This window comes from Amblyomma mixtum, chromosome 10, assembly GCF_055824585.1.
Source record: "Amblyomma mixtum isolate Tamu chromosome 10, ASM5582458v1, whole genome shotgun sequence".
NCBI lineage: Eukaryota > Metazoa > Arthropoda > Arachnida > Ixodida > Ixodidae > Amblyomma > Amblyomma mixtum.
This window is the reverse complement of record NC_143021.1, coordinates 126,995,136-127,012,189: the sequence shown is the minus strand read 5'-3', so window position 1 is coordinate 127,012,189 and position 17,054 is coordinate 126,995,136. Positions and strand designations below refer to the sequence as shown.

The 17,054-nt window shown below is 50.3% G+C and overlaps 1 pseudogene; it reads left to right on the top strand.

The window, feature by feature from the left end:
* The first annotated feature begins 1,887 nt into the window (after nucleotides 1-1,887).
* On the top strand, nucleotides 1,888-13,817 carry LOC149326895 (retinaldehyde-binding protein 1-like; annotated as a pseudogene).
* The last annotated feature ends 3,237 nt before the right edge of the window (nucleotides 13,818-17,054 follow it).

Sequence of the window (17,054 nt, the reverse complement as noted above, 5' to 3'; positions counted from 1 at the left end):
CTGATGTGTGGTTAAGATGTCAAGCTTCGCCTCTAAGAGTGGAACGCGAGAGCGTCTTGCAACGCTGCCGGGGAGTCCATAGAACGCCATCGCCCATTCGGTTCTACGCCTCGCTCGTCGGTAAATTGGTTTTTGAGGAAAGGAAATGTATTTCTCTCTCATATCTCGGTGGACACCTAAACCTCGCCGGAAGGGAAGGGAGGAGGATGGCAGTGAGCGAAGACACCGTATTCACTAGACGTGCCTTTGTTCATTCCAAACTATCGAGCTGGCATGGCGGAGTGGATAGCATGCTCGTTTCGCACTGCGAAGACCGGGGTTCGATTCCCGAGCTCGACCAATTTCTTACTAGGTTTTATATATTTATATGGCCTGACTAGAGAAGTTAATTAGGCTAAGTGGGTAATTAAGCAATTAACTAAGCTCAGTCCCACTTACTTGGAGCATCACTATATGATCCCTTCAATTGGTTGCATGGTTACTAGCCAAAGTACAATTGGCCCCGTTTGAAATTGGCGCACTGTGACGTCACGACCGTTTCGGCCAACTGAAAAGCGTGACATTCTCTGTCGACAACTGCTGCTTACAACGATGAGACATTAAAGGCTTTCGCCTTAAAATTGAAAAATGCGATGGCATTTAATCGCCCGCATAGGTCACGTCCGCAGCTCGCCCAATCAGACCGCCTGAGGGGGGGAGCCAAAAGGGGAGTTAATCGAGCAGCACAGCTTGAGGCCTTGTTCATTGTTTTGCCTGGAACTACTCGGGAGAAGGGTGGTGCTCTTGTCTTGACGGGGTGGGGGCATTGTGCAGATTTGACCACTAATGCTCTACCTGAGACTCTTCGCCTGCAGACACCGACACTTGGATCACGCAGGAAACAGAGGACATGCCTAGCTGATGCGGCCTCTTGAGAGGACAGCGAGGAGCTGTAACCCCTTTCGAGGCCTCTACGTGGCGGCGGACGAGCTGTTGTAATTGCACTTCTGGCCACGTGGGCCCGATCACGCAGCAACCGTGAACAGTAGACAAGGTCGACAACCTCGCAATGGCGGCGGTGCAGAGTGGTGCTTGTGATGCCCCCCCTCCTAGATTAAGTGGATTAGTGCAGCGGACTTTGAGCGGAGGTGACCACGGCAGCGGCGGCAAAGGCCGGAGATGCGCAGGGGCCTTTGACAGGGGCAACCACAGCGGAAGCGGGGGCGACGTGGCGGCGCCAGCCAGGCCGAGTGTCGTCGAAGGACGGGGGGTGCTACCCACACTCACGCTGGCTGTTAATTGAAGACGGCCGTGTCCTGTACAAAGTTCTTGTGTTCTGGACATCCGGCGGGGAAGCAGGTTCGTTCACCTGCTGGTAGACTGCGGGAGATTCCGTCCAGCCGTGTTGGATTAGTCAGCATCTCCCCCTTCCCATCGACCGAGCTACGAGAGAGCGGAACAGCCCGCACCGCCCCTTCCGTGGGTGGTAACACCAGCGCCCACTTCGTTCCATCCAATTGGAAAGTGCTCTTCGAACCTTATTCCCCAGCCAGGGATCTGGGGAATCCGAACCATATTTAACTCTGCTGTGAGTGTGGCCGAGAGTAGCCTGCTAACTCCTGTCGACTCCGGTTGCCGAAGAAGTTGCCTTCCACTGAGAGTCATTCTCAGTCACCCTTTGTTAAGAATCTAAATAAGTGTATAAAGTTTTCGTTGCCTTCCTCTTAACCCAGTCTCCCATCCTCCTCGTTCCATCACCGGTCTTCGGCCATGCTACCCGGGTCGCAACACCGCGCAGACGCTTTCTCCGCTGAGAGTGTCTGCATCCTTTGCAGTGTTGCGGGGCGCTTCGGCTGTGCGGTGCCCTCGAAGTAGACTGTGCTACTTTCGTTGGCACTGGTATCCGAGATGGCTGGTGTGTACATGAAGAAGTCAACGGACGACGTGTTCGATACGTCCGAGGATGCCCTCCCTGTCAGGCTCCAACAGGTCGCCGAAGATCAGCTTGGAGAGACTCCAGCGCGGAGAAAGGAATCCCTCGCGAAACTTTTGCAGCTTTTATCCGGTGAGGTGGAAATTCGACTCCCTAAAAATGAGTGAACGAGAGTGACGCTGTTTTACAGGTGGCTTTACAAAGTGCTAGAGGAAGCACAGCGAAGGGTGGGTAATCTTACATTTCATTTTCTTTTTTAAACATTATCTCACACAAGCAACCTAAGCTGTCACTAGAAGAACTTCTGGAGGGAAGCTTGGTCACTTCACCGGTTATTTGCTGCCAACAGCAGTCAAGCTCGCATTGTTTCTGTGGCTCCTATGAGGTTTATGTTCCGGCCAAGATTTTAAGTCGTGAATTAATCAACCTCGGTCCAGCGAGAGAAGACTGAAGTAAGTACAGCTCAATACGTTCATTCACCTCTTCTAAGTTGCGCAACGTTGTCGCGTCCATTATTATAAAGACCTTTCTTAGAAAGGCGCTACATTTTGTAGCACTAACGGTCTAACACCGTCAGGCTAAGGAGTGTTAACCTATTGTGACATCTGGCCACATGCGACTCATGTCCAACTGGCGACTTTTTTTTTTTTGAAGTTGCTAAACGCGTGCAGTTTCAGAACCTTCTCGCCGCTGTTAAACGTGAATGCTAATAACTTTCTGGTCATCACATTCTGTACGCACTCCGTGTCTGTAAAAGCGGTCAGAAAGCCACATGGAGTGCCCAGGCGAGGAATCTTTCAGAAAAAAAATAAAGATCGTAGAGTTAGGGTACAAGAGCTGAAGTTGTTCTGGGGATACCCCTGAAAAATTTTCACCCGATGCCTATCGCAGAGGAGGAGTATCTCAACTCCCGGAAGGATGCGCAATTTCTTCCGCGCTTTCTACGCGTGTGGAAATACAACGTTGAAGCAGCCCTACCCTCCGATAAAAACTACTGCAAGATTCGGAACAGCAGCGGTCCGTACTTTCTGGACTTTCAGCCCTCAAAAGTGTCTCAGGCTACGCGCAAACTCATGATGGTTCTGCAAGAAAAGGACGTCCATGGACGCCGTATCTTCTTGTTCAAACCCAGTGGGTAATGTTTCCGAAGCAACCTGCCATCATATTGCAGAGAATTGTTCGAGCATATATCCAGATCATTTTTAAATAGGTAGACGGCTTCGTGGTTTCCACCTAGTGAAAGCGTTGGCAACCCAGTGGCCAGCTATTATAGTGCCAAAATCTCGGAAACAAAACAAAAAGTGAGACTTTGTCGTCTGATACTGCGATCTTCAAGTGCGCTAGCGTTTGTACGCAACAGTAAAAGAAATTATGGAGTAAACAGAAAGTTCTAGACAAGTTACGCCTATCTTGTCACATGTGCAGCCAAAGTACATTTTCCGCATGACGTGGATGTATACGTACACAGGTCCGCGGGCGCACCTGGAGAGAAGGTCGTCCGCAACAGTGCTATCTAATATGCAATTTAATTGTAATGCAATGAAGAAGGCAGAGCGCCAGCACCAACGACGACGAAGCGATTTGTGCGTCCTCCGATTCCGGCGGCCGCGCGCGTGGAGAGCTCGAGCTCGCTCTTGGTTCTGTTCTGGTGCCGCCGCTACTCGAACAGCCTGTGCCATCGTTTCGCTGCCAGTCCTTCGAACTTGCCAATAAACCCCTCTTCATTTGGTGGAGCGTGCGGGTTCGCCTAGTATACTACCAACGTGGAGCTCCGCAGCCGCACCATTCCGATGCCGACGACCAACGAAAGCCAGCAGCCAGCAGTCCCATCGCAGCCCGTCATTTGCTCCGGTGCCGTCCGGCAGAGAGACCCCGTCGTTTTCAACGGACACTGCGACCAGGATGTCGAGGATTGGCTGGCTTCGTATGAGCGGGTGAGCCGTCACAACAATTGGGATGACCGCATGAAACTAAACAACGTAATATTTTACCTGAGCGACGTCGCGAATCTCTGGTTTCGCAATCACGAGGCTGATATTCCAACATGGGCTACTTTCAAGACAACGTTTGCCGAAGTTTTTGGCCGTCCCGCCGTGCGTAAACTTCGCGCTGAGCAATGCTTGCGCGCTCGTGTTCAGTGTGCGGGTGAAAGTTTCACCGCCTACATCGAAGATGTGGTCGATCTATGCAAGCGTGTCGACCCGTCTATGCTTGAGGCCGACAAGATCAACCATATTATGAAGGGCATCGACGACGACGCTTTCCATATGCTGGTGGCCAAAAGTCCCACAACCGTCGCCTCCGTGTACAACCTGTGCCAGAGCTTCGACGAGTTGCGCAAGCAGCGACTTAACGCTCGTCGCCCGCCCGCACCTGCTGAGTCCATCTCCGGCCTGGCCGTCAATAGTGACCTTTTGGATCACATCAAAGACTTCGTGCGTCTTGAGGTGGCCCGGCAGCTTTCGCTCCTCTCTGGCGCGCACTCTACGCCCCATACCCTGACCCCTGAGATACGGCAGACTGTAGCACAGGAGGTAGCCGATGCGTTTCCCGTTCGTCGGCAGCCGGCTCCGGCTCCACTGGCTCCTGAAGTCAACCTCCTCTCGATGCAGACCGCCCCCGTCGCTGCACCTTTGAGCTACGGCACTCCTATTGCTACGCCGCCTGCCCCTATGCGTGCGCCTCTCACGTATGCCGAAGCCGTCGCCTTACCACCGCAACCGCTGGCCTTTCCATACGTCCGGACAACGCCGCCTACCCCTCGTGCTCCCTGGCTCCGACCGGCGCCTGCTTCCTACAGTTCTTGGCGCACTGCTGACAACCGGCCGATTTGTTACACGTGCGGTCTCCCAGGCCACGTCGCCCGCCACTGTCGTCAGGTTCTGGCTGCGCCTGTGCCCGCTGTGCCGAACTACTACCCGTCTCGCGCCGCTCGCACACCTTCAGGGCTGCCTGGGGAGGCTTTTGCTGACCACTTGCCACGCCGGCCCCACGTCCCTTCTGATCGGTCACCTTCCCCTCGTCGTCGGTCTTTGTCACCTATGCGGCGTCGTAACATGACTGACAACCCGGAAAACTAGGAGCCGCAGTTCTGGGGGCACGAACTGCGCACACTTCGACCTGCTCAAGACCTCGCCTTTCACCACCGAACTTTTTAGACGTGTTAGTTGACGGCATTCGAGCACTTGCGCTTGTGGACACTGGTGCTGCCGTTTCCGTGATAGCCGAAAACTTCTGCCGTTCACTTCGTAAAGTCACCACTTCTACTTCTGGACTCTCTCTTTGCACCGCTAGCGCCGAGCCCATTCATCCTTCTGCCGCTTGCACGGCACGTGTCGTCATCGCGGACGTTTTATATGTCGTCGAATTTTTAGTGCTCAGCTCTTGCTCCCATGACCTCATCCTTGGCTGGGATTTTCTATCGCGCCACCATGCCGTCATAGACTGTGCCAGTGCTCACGTCTCCTTTTCCATGCTCTGCGATGCGCCCGTCGACGAAGAGCCGCCTTGCTCTGGTGCCAAATGCGTTGTCGCCGCCCACACCGATGTTCCCCCCGGCAGTGCCGGGCTCGTTCCCCTTTCCTCAATTTCTGGTTCCTGCGAGCCTGTACTCTTCGCCCCTTCGCCTATCTTTGCTTCTCGCCGACACCTTCCTCTTCCGTTTGCCGTCGTCGACATGCGCCACGGTGCCGCCGAGATCGTCGTCTCGAATCCCTCACCCTCTGGGTTCAGGTTGCTCCGTGGAGAGTGCCTTGGACATGTTGAACCCGTTGACCTGATCGCACCCTTCGACGATGATGCTCTTTCCGAAAGTACACCAATCGCCGCCCTCACGCTGCCTAACGCTACCTGCGACCCGCTGTCCTCGGCGATTTTTCACCGCTCAGTTGCAAGCGACCTCGACCCACCTCACCGCGAGCAGCTCCTCGCCCTGCTTAACAAGTTCCGCTCATCATTCGACCACCAGACAACTTCCCTGGGCCGCGCGACCACTATCGTCCACCACATCGACACCGGAACTCATGCCCCTCTACGCCAGCGGCCCTATCGTGTGTCGCCTCCGGATCGCCGCGTCATCGCTGAGCAGGTTGACGACATGCTGCAGCGCGGCGTTATTCAGCCCTCTTCTAGTCCGTGGTCGTCTCCCGTCGTGCTGGTCAAAAAGAAGGATGGTTCGATTCGATTTTGCGTTGACTACCGCCGCCTGAACAAAATTACGCGCAAGGACGTCTACCCGCTACCACGTATTGACGACGCCCTCGACTGTTTGCAAGGAGCCGAGTTCTTCTCTTCCTTGGATCTCCGATCCGGCTATTGGCAAGTGCCCATGGCTGAGTCTGACCGCCCTAAAACCGGTTTCGTCACACCTGACGGCCTTTATGAGTTTACCGTCATGCCATTCGGACTCTGCAACGCTCCCGCTACGTTTGAGAGAATGATGGACAATATCTTGCGTGGACTAAAGTGGAATATTTACCTATGCTACCTAGACGATGTTGTCGTTTTTTCGCCCGATTTTCCGACTCATCTCACGCGGTTGCACAAGGTACTGACCTGTCTCACCGGCGCCGGTCTCCAACTGAACCTAAAGAAATGCCGATTTGGCGCCCGCCAGCTGACCATACTCGGCCACGTTGTCTCCAAGGATGGCGTCCTGCCCGATCCAGAGAAGCTACGTGCTGTCACGCACTTTCCCAAGCCGACTTCTGTTAAAGAGCTGCGAAGCTTCGTGGGCCTGTGCTCGTATTTCCGCCGTTTTGTGCGCAACTTCGCCTCTATCATTGCGCCGCTTACAAAGCTTTTGAATGGTCCCACCAAGCTATCTGCTTGGAACTCAACCTGCGACGATGCTTTCAATACGCTCCGTCGTCTTCTGACTTCACCACCGATCCTTCGCCATAACGAGCCCAGCGCACCTACTGAGCTCCACACCGACGCCAGCGGCATCGGCCTCGGGGCAGTCCTTGCGCAGCGTAAACCGGGCTTTTCCGAATACGTTGTTGCTTACGCCAGCCGTGCACTCACCAAAGCGGAAGCCAATTACACTGTTACAGGAAAGGAGTGCCTCGCCATAGTGTGGGCGTTAACAAAATTTCGTCCCTACTTATACGGCCGCCCCCTGGACGTTGTTACTGATCACCATGCCCTCTGCTGGTTGGCTACACTGAAAGACCCTTCTGGACGCCTCGGCCGCTGGGCCCTTCGTCTGCAGGAATATGACATTAACGTTGTGTATCGGTCGGGCCGCAAACATTCCGACGCTGACGCCTTGTCGCGCTCACCTTTGCCATCTCCTGCGCCCGTTTCGTCCATATCCGACTCGACGCTGGCCGCTCTCACCGCCACGGATCTCCCTTTCGAACAACGACGAGACCCATGGATTTCTTCGCTCCTCGACCTCCTCAGCGCACCGTCTACGGCATCGTTCCCTCGGTCACTTCGTCGTCAAGCTTGCCATTTCACAATTCGAGACTCTCTACTGTATCGCCGCAACTATCGCCCGGATGGCCGCAATTGGCTCTTGGTCATCCCTCGCCACCTTCGCTCTGATGTTTGTATGCATCACCATGCCGACCCACAATGTGCACATTCTGGATTGCTGAAAACCTACGAGCGTCTGCGTCAGCGATACTACTGGCGCGGAATGTACACTTTTGTCCGCCGCTATATACGCTCGTGCACCGCCTGTCAGCAGCGGAAGTCACCACCTCGTCTTTCCGCCGGCCCCTTACAGCCATTGCCTTGCCCAGCTCGTCCCTTCGATCGCGTGGGCATCGACCTGTATGGTCCGCTCCCGTGCACGCCTGCCGGGAATCGCTGGATTATCGTAGCCGTGGACCACCTCACAAGATACGCGGAGACGGCCGCCCTGCCCTCGGCTACTGCTCGCGACGTCGCATCCTTTTTCCTTCATCACTTCGTCCTACGCCACGGGGCCCCTCGGGAACTACTCAGCGATCGCGGCCGCGTTTTCTTATCCGAAGTCGTTCACGAGGTTCTGGATGCGTGCCACACCGTTCATCGCACGACCACCGCCTATCATCCCCAAACGAACGGCCTCACTGAAAGATTCAACCGGACTCTTGGTGACATGCTCGCCATGTATATTTCCTCTGACGCCACTAATTGGGATCAAGTCCTACCATTCGTAACTTATGCATACAATACTGCTTCCCAGGCCACCACCGGATTTTCCCCTTACTTTCTTTTATACGGCCGTGAACCTTCCTGTCTTCTGGATACTATCCTGCCTTACAACCCCGACAGTTCTGAATGCACCTTTTTCTCCGACGCTGCCCGTCATGCCGAGCAGTGCCGCCAGCTGGCTCGCTCGTTGACATCCGCCACTCAAAGCCTCCGCAAATATGAGACTGACCAAGGCAAGCCCACCCATGACTTTCCACCTGACTCGCTCGTCTGGCTGTCTGTGCCAGCTGCATCCAAGTTTGCGGCTAAGTACCTCGGTCCCTACCGTGTCGTGCAGCGCACTTCACCTGTGAACTACATAGTCGAACCGGTCACGCCTTCCTCGGACCACCGCCGTCGCGGCCGCGAAATTGTTCACGTGAGCCGGCTAAAACCGTACTACGACCCTGTCGTCATCTGCTCGCCCTGAGTCGCCAGGATGGCTCCCTGTTTTCGCCGGGGCAGTTGCAATGAAGAAGGCAGAGCGCCAGCACCAACGACGACGAAGCGATTTGTGCGTCCTCCGATTCCGGCGGCCGCGCGCGTGGAGAGCTCGAGCTCGCTCTTGGTTCTGTTCTGGTGCCGCCGCTACTCGAACAGCCTGTGCCATCGTTTCGCTGCCAGTCCTTCGAACTTGCCAATAAACCCCTCTTCAGTAAATCCAAGAGCACACGAGTCTTTAGCTCTACGCGTCACCTGCGTGGCGGCAGCCACTCTGAAGACTACGGTGCTAAAAGATGAAACTTTTATGTATGCCGTTTCTGGTGTCCCATTAAAAACAAGGATATGTTTAGGATTCCAGCTGTTTTAGTTATTACGCTCAGTGCTTGATGTAGCATTCATAGAGAAATTGTTCTCGTCTAAAGCATATGCTCCATGCCTACTAAAGAGAGTTTTGTGATATTTCTTGATCCGGTGAAGCCAGTAATTATTTCATACGGCCGAAAAACAGGCCGTTGACCCATGCAGGTGCCATACGGAAATATTCAGGCACCTGAGGCGAAAGACTGCCACTTCAGTCAGAGTCATCGCAACTGTGCACGAGAAGCTTATGCTGGCGTCACGTCCAGAGAGCGGTCAACTCTTCTTTCGCAACCTCCAATTCGTAGTTCAAGTAAAACTATATAAGCTGAGTCATGCACTCGAGCAGTGGGTCCAGGTCTGCCTCAAGCGCATAATGAATCCTGAAATCACGAATAATTTAAAGAAAATCCTGGTGATAGAGTAAAAATATCTGAACACACAAGAAATATTTGACAACTGAGAATTGACGCGCAGACTCCATTCGAAACAGTTGCATATTCTTCCTTTCCTCAGGTTCTTGGAATCTCGTTGAATCTTCATACGTCGATGTTCACTGGGCCATCATGCTGTGCATGGAACACTTCGCTAAGGATCCAATGACTCAAACGTTGGGCATGGTTATCATGTTTGACTACGGAGGCTTCACACTCGACAAAGTGCTCGCCATTAATGTGGACTTGATCATGCGGGGCTTCGAATATTTACAGGTAAGTAGAGGCGTCGAGATCCCGCGACGAATTCAACTTTTAGTAGATAGAAACAACCGAAGAGAGCACCCACCCTTTTTGATTGTCTGAAAAATTACCTTGACATCGTTTACCTCATTGTTATAGGTAGATATACGCAAAGTAATGAAAGGAAAAGTAATCCTTCCGTGCGTCCCGGCTGGCAATCCACGATCTGGTGAAAGCGCTTCATACGATGGAACGGTTACGCTGGCGACGCAGCAGTGATTTGCGATATCGCTTGCTAGACCTAGATATTGACTGCACTCTATGGCCGCGAATCTTTGCTATTCTATTTGTTGATCAAAGGTTTTTTTCCAGTTCTCTTTTTGTAGTATTTTTTTTTCGCCACACAGAGAAAGTTTATTCCACTATAGACCCGCCGCGGTGACTGCGTGGTTACGGCGCTCGGCTACTGACTCAAAAGACGCGGGTTCGATCCTGGCCGTGGCGGTTAAATTTTGATCGAGGCGAAATTCTAGAGGCCCGTGTACTCTGCGATATCAGAGCGCGTTAATGAACCTCAGGTGGTTGAAATTTCCGGAGCCCTTCTCTATGGCGTCTCTCATAGCCTGAGTCGTTTTGGGATGTTAAACATCCACAAACCATATGCTACTATAGGTCGTAGTCGACAGGACTAGGAGCTATATTTCGCAACCAATACTGTCGCTTCCAACTTGGAAAGGTGTACTAACTGGCATTCTGATATAAGCGAAATCAACAAGTTTGAGCATCGGTAGTGAAACGAACAGCGGCAAGGAAAAAACCCGAAGCAACAATTTCTGGAACAGTGAGGGAACCAAAGCATTACTGGTCAAAATCTCGAGAAACCTAATAGATTCCACCTTAGATTGCTTTAGCGAGCGCTGCAATTTTCCTATTGAATGACTGTGTTTTATATGATCAAAACGAGTCTATTTCAAAAAGCGTAGTTAAAAACTATATACAGGCAAAAGGAAGCCTACGTGCACCACAGAGAGAGGAATATATTGTTGCATTTCTGAACAATAATTTGCATATTATAGGGGCCAATTTCATGTTAGCCCTAGAGCACAAGCAACATATCGCATTCCTTTTAACGCATACAATTCCTTTCTATAGATTATGTAACCCAGTGCTCTGAAGTATTCACAGAGAGTGATGTTTCCAGCAGAAACGCTTCCAGTACAGGACCTCAATTGCATGCTAGCAGTACGCGCGCACTCGCAGGCATGCTTTTTATTGACACCTAATACATATTGTAGCAGCCGAACCCCTCTAAAAATTTCATTGCTTCTATCCAGATCAGAATCGCTCCCTCGGTCGGATGCAAATCTCAATATATGGTAGGAGAAGTTAACCATACAACTTTATCGCAGTTTTTGGTTGTTCATTAGACTACGGCAATGGCAAATGGAAGTAAGATTTCGTCAAAAAAGAAAGCGCTATCTTTGTTGCGTTATCGTTTTTGACAGCTTCAGTTATTAACAAAGTAATTTATTTCTCATCCGAAGACTTTAGAATTCTGCTGCTGGCGCGTTTTTTTTTTATGCTTGACTCTTCTATCGACTTTTTTATCAGCGCCATTTTAAAGTTTAAATAACAATTCGTTTTTTTCTTGTAAGAACCTCTTGAAATTGGGTAGGTTTTGAGTTACATCCAAGCCTGAACACCGTTTTGAACACAATTGCAGCGCTCAACCTGTCGGTAATAAACAAATGCAGGTCTCCATAATCGCAATAACTCGCGAGCAGCTGACACGGAATATTTTAGTTCTTTGTGAATGCCACAAATTTTCGCTGAATTCTGTCGAAGGCACTTAGTGTTTGCAGTACTGACGTGACCATCTGCGCTCTTGGTTAGGCATCCGCCATATTGTTTAACGTTTCAATGCCTTCCCGAACCATATCTGTGTAGTGTCAAACCTTGCGCAACCAGCCGTGCTTTGTTTCCTTCCAAGACTGCTTGCCAATGCGGCTGGAGGCCATGCACCACGTGAGGCAGAGCGTAGGCTTCGACGCGTTTTTCACACTCGTCCGGCCTTTCCTCGAGACGAAGCTGGTGGCGAGGGTGAGCTGCTCATAATCGTGTTATGCGAAACATGCTTAAGCTTCTCTTCTCAACTGATATTCATTATGAAAAAAATTAAACAAACCCAGGTTTCGATGAATCAAAGAGCAATAAATTTCAGTTTATCCTCTGATTAGTCATCCGGTATTGTACACGAGCTTTGTCCTGAAAAACAGCCGACTAGATTTATTCCATCTGAAATCCGTCACTCGGCTTACAGCACACTTGGCCCTCTACATACTCTGCTCCACTACGCATGCCGGAGTCGTCAATCCCGTTAGAGTTTGCCCGAAGGATGAAGCAAGGCGATGCATCGCGGCCTGAAACTGGCAACGCTTGCTCAAATAAAAACTTCGCATGCTTTCAAATAACATCCTGCTGAGCATCAGGATCAGCGGATATTTTAATCAGTAGTTTGCGGCGCTGAGAGGCTTTAGGGTGTTGTGGAACTGAGCCAACATCAGGCTGAGCTGCAACAAACGGAATGCGTCCGTAGTTTTTGCTCCTCCTACGTTATGAATGGGGAGCGTGTGATGTGGTCCTGCCACCACACAGGGCTCTTCTGTTGCGTCTCTTGACTCAATACCCCCCTAATCACCACTGTAACGGTAGTTTCGGCTGACGTACCCAACCTCCTTACTGCCTCAGGCAATGCGCGGAAATAACCTTAGGCGGAGGCACTACCTTAATCTGAGGCGAGCGTTTGGAACAAGCATCGAAGTACCCGCGCACCCAGCCTGCAGTTTAGGTTGGAAACAATGTTTATCGGAAGAAGCTCTTGATGTGTGTAGCTTCGATTGTGTATTGGAGCCTCGTCAATTTGTTCTTTTCAACGTCTGACTTCTAGCAATTCATATCGTGCTAGAGAAGACATCTCAGAAAGCGCCCGCGTCTTGTTGCGGAATGAAGAAGCCCTTTTCCTTCGCTTTTGGCCTTTATTTTCTGCTAATGCTGGTACTGCATGTGCACGCTATCTGACTGTGCAGAAGCTCGGCGTACGGGTGATAACGTGGAAAGCGACAAAAGAAAAAAATAGCTGTGGTTTTGTGTAGTTCGCAAGTATAATTCTGCAATGACAAACTGTGTGCGAAAGTTCTTAGTTTACTGCTTCATGGCATTTGTTTCCTGAATGAACTAGTGTCTAAATGTTCTCCTTTATGCATTCGTTGCCGTTTTTTTAGAGCCGTGAGGTGAGGTGGAGCCCGCTGCGATGTATCGACTGGACAAAGACTCTTCTTTGTTTTTTGTATTTCGCGGTCCGTTGCTCTGCGGCGTTTCTGCCTTGCTTCGTTCGCAGCCACGGTGCCGAAAAAAATTGAGCATAACTAATGGTGAACGTTTGGTGTAAGTTAGTTCTAATTACTAAATACCAAAATATCGGACTAATTTCTGCGTAACCTGCCGCTGTGTATAAGTTGGACAAACTCATTTTGTGCTAGCACAACAATTGGTCATTGGCATGTATTAAGATACCAGTGGAATAAAATGAGTAGTAGTGACCCTTACGAGTCGTTTTTAGAGTCCGTCACGGGGTGTCGGTAGGTCACCAGCTTCATGACATACCTACATTGCGCATAGCTGTTCAACTTAGAACACGAGCCATATCAGTTCTTTCATGGCTTAACGATGAGGGGCGCGGGAGTGTACGTGCATAGGACGTTTCAATTAGCTCTTATACAGAGCTTTGGGAGAAGCGAACGCCCTCTGTTCGATCCTGAATGATGGTAGACCCTTTAGGACACACAGTTCTGTGTCCAACACATGCTGACAAGTTAGCCAGGTCCTGAAGTATCGATAAAAGAAAAATAACAAATTTTGTTCCAAGGAACCTGTTGCAGTTGAGGCTTTTCAAATTGTTTGTCCGGCCATTCTGTTTCGCCGTCGTGATCGTCGTTTCTCCTCTTCGGGAAAAATTACGAGGACATGCACAAGGAGATTCCGGCAAAGATACTTCCAGAAGTATACGGAGGCCACGCTCCACCCGTCGACTATGAGGGCTTCTGGAGCGACCAGCCAACGACGAGGAGGCCAACGACGACGAGTACAGTGAAAACAACAGCTACGGCTATGTCGGGACTGACAATGGAGACTTCGCCACCGATGCCGAAATCGAAAAGGAGCTCACTTTTCGGCAACTATGAATAAAAACTATAGCCTTTCCTTTAGTTTAAAAAAGAACAAAGCGAAATTTACTAAATCGTGCGAGCTGTATTTACACTGCTGACAAGGTTCCGTGTTTGCGCAATGCCATTTTTTCCTTCTGCATAGCTCCGGATTTCTGGGCTGGCCTTTGTCCTTAATTGTGGATGCAGCACTGCTACAGCATAACTGTACTGTCCCAGCGCATCTTGTCGTTGAATGGCTGTGGTTGTGGTTGCCGCAGTGTTTAAACACTGCATGCTTAATTAAAAAAACAGCCCCTTTACTTTAAGCTTAAATGTTTTCATTTTATGCTTAATCAACGTTTTAACAAGAAATTCTTATGAATCAGGCAAACAGCGCGCAACCAAAAATTATTCTGAGTTGCTAGCGTTCCGTGTCTAAGATTCGGAGGTAATTATATATGGCCACAGAGGCGAACATAGTGAGCAACACAGTGAAAGCCTCGAGAGAACCTGCACCTGGATGCAAAGAAGCGTTTGTAATGACTATCAAAAGCTTACTCGTCCCGGTCTATCCCGACCGACGCTGCTAAAGAGTGCGGACTTTTTGAACTATAGAGCCCAAGGCAGTCTCTAAACTCATACACTTGGTAATAAAATCATTCGCCAAATTATTACCTGCCTATGTGTCGTCGCCACTTCCGCTCAAAATGAGCGTGCGTTGTAACAGGCATTCGAAATCTGTATTCACCTTACTGTTACTGCTGTGCAGCGGCAAATGTTTTCTTCAAAGAACGAGGAGCATGACACTCTAAACACGAATACACCTACACGGGTATAAAATTTTTGTGAGCTATCCTCATACGCACTCTTTATAACAGGGAGTGCACTAAGGAGCTTACTCCTTTTTTTACTCTTTTCTGCAAGACTCTACAATCTTGAGAGGCGTGCATGCAGACAAGCCTAGTTGCACATGTTAACGATGATATAATCCTAATACGCTACCTCTTTTGGCGACTTGCACTGTTTGTCGCAATCAAACGATGCATTGCACACGCTTTTACGAGCTCGATTCAAGCATGAATGAGGTAAAAGAATGCAGGGCTTGCGTTTGGCGACTGAGCCGACATTTGTTCGGTGCGCGTACCGTTCACCGAAAAAAAAAGACCTTCCGCCATTCCACTTCTTACATTATAATTCTTTCAAACCGACATTTCGTCCGTATGCTCCTTCAGAACGCCTACAGAGAAAGGTGCTCCTTGACAAAAGCACACATTTCTCACAAAGAACAACCACGTGCACGTGTAGCAGGCTTTCCCACACCAGGTCCAGATGCGATTCAGCACATCTTGCCAAACAACTAAAGAGGGCATGCAGAGGAGGAAAACCAAAGTAGGCCCACACGGATTAATTGATTGATTGATTGATTGATTGATTGATTGATTGATTGATTGATTGATTGATTGATTGAAAACATCTTCATTTACAGAATATTCGTAGAACACGTGGGTGGGCCGTCTAGTCCGGTAGTGCACTGGCTGTTGCTGCTGCGCTGGCCCTCCCCGCCAACCAGTGCTGACGGTCAGGACCATCGCTGAGCAGAATAGCCTCCCACTGCTCCTCTGAGGGATTTGGAATGGGGTCAAGTATGTGATTAAATTGGCATACCCACACCATGTGGTAGAGGTTAGCTACCTCTCCACTGTGTGGGCACTGCGGAGAGTATAGTGTAGGATACCACTGGTGTAACTTAGCTGGCGTTGGGTATGTGTTGGTTTGTAGTCTTCTTAGGGTGTTGTCTTCTAATTTATTGAGGGATTTATGTGTGTTGGATGCTCTTTCCTTCCTGGCAGTTCTTTATGGCGTGAGATTTCCAGCATACACTGCTAAAGCTAATATGTCGCAACACCCTTCTTGGTCATTAGAGGGAGACGCCCGGTATAGAAGAGCTCTGGCATGCCTGTGAGCGGCTTCGTTTCCTCCTGGTAGTTCCAGGTGACCGGGAAACTAGACGACTGAGGCTTGGCTGGGTGGATGCTCAAGCAGCACTGACAGCCCTGACCTGTGAATCAATCCATCATTGAAGAGTCGACAGGTGTTCTGGAAATCAGTGAGCACAACGGCGTTGGGGTTAAATGCTACAGCTAATGCAATGCCTGCCTCTTCTGCCTGAGTGGGGTTGGATGTTTTCATCGAGGCGCAGTTCATCATCGATCCTGAAGGCGTTGAGACCACAATAGTAATCACTCTACTCTTTGGTCCTGCTGCGTCCACGTAAAGGGTGTTAGGTTGCTCGTCCCATTTCTTCTGCAGGGCTTCCCCTCTTGCTTTTCTCCTTTCGATGTTATATGCGGGATATTCCGCGGAATATAGTACAGGTTGATGCGTCTCCTCACATCGCGTGGTACCCCTTACCTTTGGTTTATTGTATAGGGCAGATTAAGATGGATCTTTTCGAGCAGTTCTCTGCCGGGTTTTGTGAGTGCAAGCCTATTGAGTTTTGAGAGCCATTGTGCTTCGCGCATCTCTTTGAGGGTATTATATACTCCCGGAGCCATGAACTTTGCCGTTGGCGTCAAGTTCGGTAGCCCCAGTGCCATCTTGTAGGCTTTCCTGATCAGTGTCTCCAACTTTTCAATTTCCAACCTGGAGAGGTTAAGGAATGCCGTCCTGTACATTATCCGAGAGATCACAAAAGCTTGCACTAAGCGGATGGTGCCCCTTTCCTTCATGTCATGGTGCTTCTTTCGGATACGATGTATAATCCGGAGGATTTTCTCGGCGGATGTTGTAAGCTTCTCTATAGTGGTGTTGTTCTGTCGCCTGTGCGGGATATAACGCCCTAGGATCTTGATCACCGTGGGTTTCTGTACTGAGTGGTTGTCTATATACACTTCTATACAACGGAGAGTTCAGCTAGTTGGTACGTACTGCTGGGAACAAAAAACAGCGTTGAGACGAGGGACAAAGGAAGAAAAAGAAAAAAGGACTGGTCCTGTTTTCTTCTTTTTGTCTCTCGATTCAGCGCTGTTTTTTTCCCAGCAGTTTATATACAATGTGATCTTCAGCGCTAGGGGTGTCATCGGCTTCTTCAGGATGAGCAACTCGGACTTTTCCGGCACACAATGGAGGCCTCTCTCCCTGGCGTACTGGCACACCGTGTCAGCGGCTGCTTGGAGGCGCGCCTCGATCTCGGCGTCACTCCCCGAGTTGCACCAGAGAGTGATATCATACGCATACAATATGTGTTTGATGCCCGAGGTTTCGAAGAGAAGG